The sequence below is a fragment of the Herpailurus yagouaroundi genome, unplaced genomic scaffold (assembly GCF_014898765.1).
Source record: "Herpailurus yagouaroundi ecotype Mexico unplaced genomic scaffold, PumYag 201, whole genome shotgun sequence".
Classification (NCBI taxonomy): Eukaryota; Metazoa; Chordata; class Mammalia; order Carnivora; family Felidae; genus Herpailurus; species Herpailurus yagouaroundi.
The window spans coordinates 156,312-166,453 of record NW_024412432.1 but is presented as its reverse complement, the minus strand read 5'-3'; positions in this window follow the sequence as shown (position 1 = coordinate 166,453).

The following is a 10,142-nucleotide window of genomic DNA, read 5'->3' as shown; positions in this document are numbered from 1 at the left end:
TGTATGGGATAAGGCCTCTTCCACCACCATCATCCCCCCTCCCTGCCTTTAAATTTTTTTTTCCAGTGCTGTATCAAATGAACAAATCAAAGCACACCTGGTGGAAGGTCCAAAACATCACAACAAGTAGGGAGATAAAGCAACCAGAGTCAGAACAACAGACAGCATGTAACACACTCCTAAAAACACCTCTTGAAGGGCCAGGCCCTGGACAGTGAGCGTATGACCCCTCTTTAATATAGTAGCACTCGCAGGTACAGGACATATAACAAGCTTTCAAAACACATTAGGGACAGAAAACTAGCTAAAATGACAAAATGGAAGAATTCTCCTCAAAAGAAATTCCAGGAAGAAATGACAGCTAAAGAATTGATCAAAACAGATATAAACAGTATATCTGATCAATAATTTAGAATAATAGTCATGAGATTAATCTCTGGGCTTGAAAAAATCATAGAAGACAGCAGAGAATCTATTGCTGCAGAGATCAGGTAACTAAAAAATAGTCATGACAAATTAAGAAATGCTGTAAATGAGGTGCAAAAAAAACCTAGATGCAGTGACAGTGAAGATTGAAGAGGCAGAGGGGAGATGAAAGAGAAATAGAAGATGAAATTATGGGAAAAGATGAAGCTGAGAAAAAGAGAGATAAAAAATTCTAAACCATGATGGGAGAATTAGAGAACTAAGTTATTCAATAAAACATAATAGTATCTGTATCATAGGAGTTTCAGAAGAAGAAGAGAGAGAGAAAGGGGAGGAAAGTGTACTTGAACAAATAATAGCTGAGAACTTCTCCAGTCTGGGCAAAGAAACAGACATTGAAATCCAGGAGGTACAAAGCACTCCCTTCAGATGTAACAGGAATTGATCTTCTGCATGACATATCATAGTGAAACTGACAAAATACAAAGATAAAGAGAGAATTCTGAAGGCAGCTAGGGACAAATGGGCCTTAACCTACAAAGGTAGACACATAAGGGTAGTAGTAGACCTATCTACTGAAACTTGGCAGGCCAGAGGGAGTGGCAGGAAATACTCAATGTGCTGAATAGGAGGAATATGCATCCAAGAATCCTTTATCCAGCAGGGCTGTCATTCAGAATAGAAGGAGAGATCAAAGTTTTCCCATACAAAAACAGAAGGAGTTCATCACCACTAAACTAGTCCTACAAGAGATCCTAAAGGGAACTCTGTGAGTAGAATGCTACAAAGACTACAAAGGACCAGAGACATCAGCACAAGCATGAAACCTACAGATAACACAATGACACTAAATCCAAATCTTTCGATAGTAACGCTGAATGTAAATGGACTAAATGCTCCAATCAAAACACATAGAGTACCAGAATGGATAAAAAAACAAGACCCATTTATTTGCTGTCTACAAGAGACCCATTTAAGACCTGAGGACACCTTCAGGACCCCTCACCTTGAAAGTGAGGGGATGGAGAACCATCTATCATGCTACTAGAAGTCAAAAGAAAATTGGAATAGCCATACTTATATCAGACAAACTAGATTTAACCTAAAGTCTGTAACAAGAGAAGAAGAAGTGCATTATATCACAAGTAAGGGGTCTATCAATCAAGAAGAGATAACAATTATAAATATTCATGCACCCAATTTGGAGCACCCAAATACATAAAACAATTACAAACATAAGCAACCTTATTGATAAGAATGCAGTAATTGCAGTGACTTCAATACTGCACTTACAACAATGGACGGATCATGTAGGCAGAAAATCAATAAAGAAACAGTGGTCCTGAATGAAACACTGGACCAGATAGACTTGGCAGATATATTCAGTGCATATGGAACATTATCCAAGATAGATCACATACTGGGTCACAAAACATTCCTCAATAAATATAAAAGAATTGAGATCATACCACACACATTTTCAGATCACAATGTTAGGAAACTTGAAATCAACCACAGAAAAAGTCTGGAAAACCTTCAAATGCATGGAGGTTAAAGAACATCCTACTAAAGAATGAATGGGTCAACCAGGCAATTAAAGAAGAAATTTAAACATATATGGAAACAAATGAAAATGAAAACACAACAATCCAAACCCTTTGGGCTGCAGCAAAGGCATTCCTAAGAGGAAAATGCATTGCAATCCAGGCCTATTTCAAGAAACAAGAAAAATCCAAAATATAAAATCTAACAGCACACCTCAAGGGACTAGAAGCAGAACAGCAAAGAAACCCCAAGGCCAGCAAAAGAAAAGATATAATAAAGATCAGAGAAGAAATAAACTATATAGGATCCAAAAAATAAAAAATAACAACAACAGTAGAACAGATCAATGAAACTAAGAGCCGGTTTTTTGAAAAAGTAAAATTGATAAATCTCTAGCCAGACTCTCAAAAATAAATTAGAGAGGACCCGAATAGATAAAATCACAAATGAGAATGGATTTACCATAACCAATCCCTCAGAAATACGAGCAATTATCACAGAATACTATGAAAAACTAAATACCAACAAACCTGAAAGAAATGGACAGATTCCTAGACACCCACACACTACCAAAACTCAAATGGGAAGAAATAGAAAATTTGAACAGACCCATAACTGCTGAAGAAATTGAATCAGTTATCAAAAATCTCCCAACAAATAAGAGCCCTGGGCCAGATGGCTTCCCAGGGGAATTAACATGTGAAGCAGAGTTAATACCTATCCTTCTCAAGCTGTTCCAAAAAACGAAACAGACAGAAAACTTCTGGACTCATTCTATGAAGCCAGCATTACCTTGATTCCCAAACCAGACAGAGACCCCACAAAAAAGGAGAATTATAGGCCAATATCCCTGATGAACAGAATGCAAAAATTCTCAATGAGATACTAGCAAATCAAATTCAACAGCATATAAAAAGAATTATTCACCATGATCAGGTGGGATTCATTCCTGGGCTACAGGGCTGGTTCAATATTCGCAAATTAATCAGTGTGATACATCACATTAATAAAAGAAAGGATAAGAACCATACGATCCTGTCAATAGATGCTGAAAAAATATTGGACAAAATACAGCATCCTTAATAAAAACCCTTGAGAAAGTTGGGATAGAAAGAACATATTTAAACATCATAAAAGCCATTTATGAAAAGCCCACAGCTAATATCATCCTCAATGGGGAAAAACTGAGAGCTTTCCCCCTGAGATCAGGAATATGACACGGATGTCCACTCTCACCACTGTTGTTTAACATAGTGTTGGAAGTCCTAGCATCAGCAATCAGATAACAAAAGGCAGTCAAAGGCATCAAAATTGTCAAAGAAGAATCAAACTTTCACTTTTGGCAGACAACATGATACTCTATGGAAAACCCAAAGGAGTCCACCAAAAGTCTGCTAAACCCAATACATGAATTCTGCTCAATGTCACTCCTCATCAGGGAAATACAAATCAAAACCACACTGAGAGTAGAGTAGCCAAAATGAACAGATCAGGAGACTATAGATGCTGGTGAGGATGTGGAGAAATGGGAACTCTCTTGCACTGTTGGTGGGAATGCAAACTGGTGCAGCTTCTCTGGAAAACAGTGTGGAGGTTCCTCAAAAATTTAAAAATAGAACTATCCTATGAACCAGCAATAGCACTACTAGGAATTTATCCAAAGTTATAAGAGGGCTGATTCATAGGGGCACATGCACCCCAATGCTTATAGAAACCCTTTCAACAATAGCCAAATTATGGAAAGAGCCAAAATGTTCATCAACTGATGAATGGATAACGAAGATGTGGCTTATACATACAATGGGATACTACTAGGCAATGAGAAAGAGTGAAATCCTGTCATTTGCAGCAATGTGGATGGCACTGGAGGGTATTATACTAAGTGACATAAGTCAGTCAGAGAAAGACAGATATCATATGTTTTCAGTCATATGTGGACCGTGAGAAACTTAACAGCCTTCTGTTAAGACTGGGGGAAGGGAAGGGGGAAAAGTTACAAACAGAAATGAGGGAGGCAAACCATAAGAGACTCTTAAATACAGAGAACAAACTGAGGGTGAATGAGGCGGGGGAGAGCAGAAAATGGGTGATGGGTATTGACGAGAGAACTTGTTGGGATGAGCACTGGGTATTTTATGTAAGCGATGAATCACAGGTATCTACTCCCAAAACCAAGAGCACACTGTATACCCTGTATGTTAGCCAATTTGAACAATAAATTATATTTAAAAAAATAAGTAAAATAAGAAAGTTAAAAAAAGAAAATCCTGTTAACTTTTTGTTATTGATTTTAATTGTAATCAGAAAACATACTTTATATGACATAAGCGATTTTAATTACTTACTTAATTACATTTTGAAATGCATTAAATACATAATTAATTTTTCAACTTATTTAATCTTTTTGTTTAATTGATTTAATTAAATAACCCATTGGTTGTGGTTTATTTTATGGTCCATCAGAGTACATAATTTTTTCCCCTAGTTATAGTCTTTGCTCTGAAACCTACTTTGTCTAATATTAATATTTACACTTCAGCTCTCTATTGATTTCTGTTAACATGATATGTATTTTGCACCCCTTTACTTTTAGCTTATTCCTTTCTTTTTTGGGGGAGGTGTCCAGTTTATTTCACCCCATGCCTCATGTGATATTCCCTAAGTTTTTATTCAAATTCCAGTTAGTTGAGATACAGTGTAATATTAGTTTCAGATGTACAATATAGTGATTCAAGGCTTTCTTACAACACCTGGTGCTTATCACAATAAGATATCCAGATAGCCAACAGACAAATGAAAAGATGCTCAACATCACTGATCATCAGAAAAATACAAATCGAAACTACAATGAGATATCACTTCACAGCTGTCAGCATGGATAACATCAACCACACAGGAAATACTAGATTTTAGTGGGGATGTGGAGAAAGGGACTCCTTTTGGACTTTGTGGGAATGGAAACTGGTGCAGCCACTGTGGGAAAAAGTATGGAGGTTCCTCAAAAATTTAAAAAGTAGAACGACTCTATGATGCAGCAATTGCACTAGTAGGTATTTATCCAAAGAATATTTATTTCTTTATTTAAAAAAATGTGTTTCTTGTAAGCACCCAACAGTAGAGTTTGATTCTTTCTTTTCTTTTCCTCTTCTTTTTTCTTTTATTTCTTTTCTTCTTTCCTTTCTCTTTCTCTTTCTCTCTTTCTCTATTTCTTTCTTTTTATTAATCTGACAATCTGACCACTTTAACTATGGTGTTGAAACCACTTACATTTTTAATGTCAATATTTATATGGCTCATTTTGCTTTTTGTTGCTGACCTATTTTATTTTCCTCTTTTCTGATTTCCTTTTGATTAGATATTTTTATTGTTACATTTTATCTCATTTTATAAGCTCATTACCCAAGATGTAATGATATACATCTTAAACTCATTGCAATCTAACTTCAACTAATATACCACTTTACATATAACATCAGAACACTACAATAGTGCACCCCACTTCTCTCCTTTCAATCCATATGGTTTTGTTCACTATATATTTTACTTATACATGTATTATAATAATGTGATATTGTTATGTTTAAGCACTCAATTATCTTTAAAGAAAAATAATAGGAAAATAATTTGCTCATGAAGTTTTTTAAGGAACTACAAAATAAACAAAGCCCAAGTTAGCAGAAGGCAAAAAAAAAAAAAATAAATAAATAATGAAGATGAGAGGAAATGAATGAAATAGAGACTAGAAAAAAAAAAGAAGATCTTTCCTATTGGAATAACATCTGTTTGTTTTTTTTTTTTAAAGATAATCAGAATTGACATTTAGCAGATTAAGGGAAAAATGGATTCAAATAAATGAAATCAGAAACGAAAAGTAAGACATTGCAACTGATATCACAGAACTACAAAGGATAATGAGTCTGCTATGAACAACTGTAGGTCAGTAATATTGAATAACCTAGGTTAAATGGATAAATTCCTAGAAATATATAATATACCCCAAATTAACCATGAAGAAATTTAAAATCTGAATGGGCCAATAACAAGTAAGAATATTAAGGTGGTAACAAAATCCCCAACAAAAAAGCCTGTTCCAGATGTCTTCACTAGTGAATTCTACCAAACGTTTAAAGAAGAATTAACACCAAGTCCTTTCAATGTCTCCCAAAAAAATGAAAAAGGAGGGAACACTTTCAATCTCATTTTACAAAGTATCATTACCCTGATACCAAGGCCAGACAAGGACTGAAAGGAAAGAAAAGTATAAGCCAATATCCCTAATAAACACATGAAAAAATCCTCAACAAAATACTAGCAAACCAAATCGACAGCACATTAAAAGAATAACCTATAATGAGGTGGAATTTATCCCTGAAATGCATGGATGGTTCAACGTACACAATTCAATAAATATGATATATCCCATTAACAGAAGGAAGAATAGATATTATGTAATAACCTTAATAGATGGAGAAATAAACACTTGACAGCATTCAACATCCTTTTCCAAAATTTTATTTAAATTTTAGTTAACATACAGTGCAATATTGGTTTAGAATTCAGTGATTTCATCAATTACATAGAACACCTAGTGCTCATCCTAACAATGGTCCTCTTTAATATCCATCACCCATCTAGCCCATTCCCCACCTAACTCAACAAATTAAGTATAAAAGATATGTACATCAACATAATAAAGACCATATATGATAAATCCATAGCAAACAACGTACTTAACAATTAAAGACTAAAAGCTTTTCCTCTAAAATCAGGAACAAGGATACCACATTTGCCACTTCTATTAAACATGGTATTGGAAGTCCTAGCCAGAAAACCAGGCAAGAAAAAGAAAAAAAGAAAAAAAACCACTTAAATTAAAAAGGAAGAAGTAAAATCACCTCTGTGTGCAGATGATGGTGTTATATATAAAAAAATCCTAAAGACTCCACCAGAAAACTATAACACTAATAAATAAATTCCATAAACTTGCAGGATACAAAATCAACATACAAAAATCAGTTGTTTCTACACATCAATAGCTATCTGAAATAAACTATCTGAAAGATAAATTAAGAATGCAATACTATTTACAATAGAATCAAAAACAACAAAATGCCTTGGAAAAAACTTAACCAAGGAGGTGAGAGATTTGTACATGGAAAGTTTAAGGTACTAATGAAAGAAATTGAAGAAGACATTAATAAAGGAAAAGATATTCCATGTGCATAATTAGGAGAATTAATATTGTTAAAATATCCATACTATCCAAAGTGATATACATATTCAATATAATACACATCAAATTCCACTGGCATTTTTCACAGAACTAGAAAAAAAATTCCTAAGATTTATATGGAACCCCAAAGTCCCAAACATCCAAATCAATCTTGAGCAAGAAGAATGAGGGTAGAGGTATCATACTTCATGACCTCAAATTATATTACAAATCTATAGTAATCAAAACAGCACGGTATTGACATAAAAACAGACATATAGACTAATGGAATAGAATACAAAGCCCAGAAATAAACCCACACATATATGATTAACTAATATTTGAAAAGGGCACCAAAACACAATGGAGAAGAAAAGTCACTTCAATAAATGTTACTGGAAAAAGTGGATATTCACATGCAAAATAATGAAACTGAACCCCTATCTTATACCACTCACAGAAATTAACCCTAAATGAATTAAAGATTTAAATAAAAGATCTAAAACTGTAACTCTCCTGGAAGAAAGCATAGGAAAAAATCTCCTTGCTATAGTTGTTGGCAATAATATTTTGGGTATGACATCAAAATTACAGGAAACTAAAGCAAAAATGAAACAAGCCAACAATGACAAAACAAAAACAATGACAAAACAGCGGACTACATAAAACTAAAAGGCTTCTACATTGCAAAGGGAAAAAAATCAACAAAAGAAAAATGTAACCTATGAACTGGAAAATTATATTTGCAAACCATACATCTGATAAGGAGTTAATATTTAAAATATATACAAAACTCCTATGACTCAATAGCTAAATAAATAAACAAATAAATAAAATTCTGCCTAAAAAATGAGCAAAGGACCTGACTGGCATTTTCCAAAGAATACATACAAAGCTAACAAGACATGAACTGATGTTCAAAATTATTAATCATCAGGGAAATCTAAATCAAAATCACAATGAGATTACTTCACAGTTGTTAGGATGTCTACTATCAAAAAGATAAGAAATAATAAACACTAGTGCGAATGTAGAGAAAAGGAAACTTGTGTACACTTTTGGTGGCAATGTGAACTATCTAGCCACAATAGAAAACAGTATGGAGGTTCCTAAAAAAAAAAAAACAAACATAGGGGCGCCTGGGTGGCTCAGTTGGTTGAGCGTCCGACTTCCACTCAGGTCATGATCTCGCAGTCTGTGAGTTCTAGCCTCACGTGGGGCTCTGTGCTGACAGCTCTGAGCCTGGATCCTGCTTCAGATTCTGTGTCTCCCTCTCTCTCTGCCCCCTCCCGCCCCCGCTCATGCTCTCTCTCTCTCTCTCTCTCTTTCTGTCAAAAATAAATAAACATTAAAAAAAAATAAAAAATAAATACAACTACCATATGATCCAGCAATTCCAGTTCTGGGTGTATATCTGAAGGAGACAAAATCATTACCCCAAAGAGATATCTGTACTCCTATGTTCATATCCAAGGTATGGAAACAACCTAAGTGTACACTGATGGATGAATGTGTAAAGATAATGTAGTATATGTATATATACAATGGAATAGTATTCAACCTTAAGAAAAGAAAATCCTGCCATTTGCAACATCATGGATGAAACTGGAGGGCATTATGCTAAGTAATGAAGCCAGACAAAGACAATTAATGTATAGTATCATGTAGATGTGAAATCTAAAAAAAGAAAAAAAATTTTTTTGAACTAATAAAATGGTGGTTGCCAGGATGATGGAGGAAATGGGGAAATGTTAGTAAAAGGATACAAATATTGTTATAGGATAAATAAGTTCTGAGGGTTTAATGTAAAGCATGTGGACTATAGTTGATACTGTATTGTATACTTAAAATTTGCTAAGAGAGTAAATCTTAAGAGTTCTCATACACACACACACACACACACAAAACTATGTGAAGTGATAGATGAGTTATTAATGTGATTGTGATAATCATTTCACAAGGTATACATATATCAAATCATCACATTGTACCCTTTAAATGTATACAATTTTGTCAATTACAACCCACTATAGCAGAGGGAAAATATATGAAGAAAAATTATATTTATCTTATAGTTTCTTAATGGTTGCCCTACAGCTTAAAATGTATTCTAAGTCTACTTTTAAATATCACTATATGACTTCACATGTATCATAGATACTTTATAAGAGTATTCCCTAGTTCTCCCTATGTCCCTGTGACATTCCTGTCATTCATTTTACTTACCTATATCCTATAATCACCCAACACATTGTGATAGTTATTGCTTTTAAAAACATGTTTTAGATCAATTAAAAGTAAAAAACATTAAAGTTTTAATTTTAATTTCACACTTTCCTTCTTTGAAGTATTGACATACCTTGAAGTTCACTGATTCTTTTTGTTCTTTTCTTGGCTATAATGAGTACACTAATGAGCACATTAAAGGCATCCCTTATTTCCATTACTGTATGTTTTATTTCTACCATTTTTTATTGTGGTAAAATACACAGCATAAAATTTACCATTTCAATAATTTAAAATATGAAACTCAATGGCATTATGTACATTCACATTGGTGTGCAACTGCCACAACATCCAATCTTCAGAACTTTGTCATCATCCCAAATTGAAATTTTGTACGCATTAAAAAATGACTCTCTCTCTCGGGGCGCCTGGGTGGCGCAGTCGGTTAAGCCTCCGACTTCAGCCAGGTCGCAATCTCGCGGTCCGTGAGTTCGAGCCCCGCGTCAGGCTCTGGGCTGATGGCTCGGAGCCTGGAGCCTGTTTCCGATTCTGTGTCTCCCTCTCTCTCTGCCCCTCCCCCGTTCATGCTCTGTCTCTCTCTGTCCAAAAATAAATAAATGTTGAAAAAAAAATTAAAAAAAAAATGACTCTCCATTCCTCTCTTTCTCCACCTTCTGGTAACCAATATTCTACTTTTCTGTCTCTATAAATTTGACTATTGTAGGTACCTTAT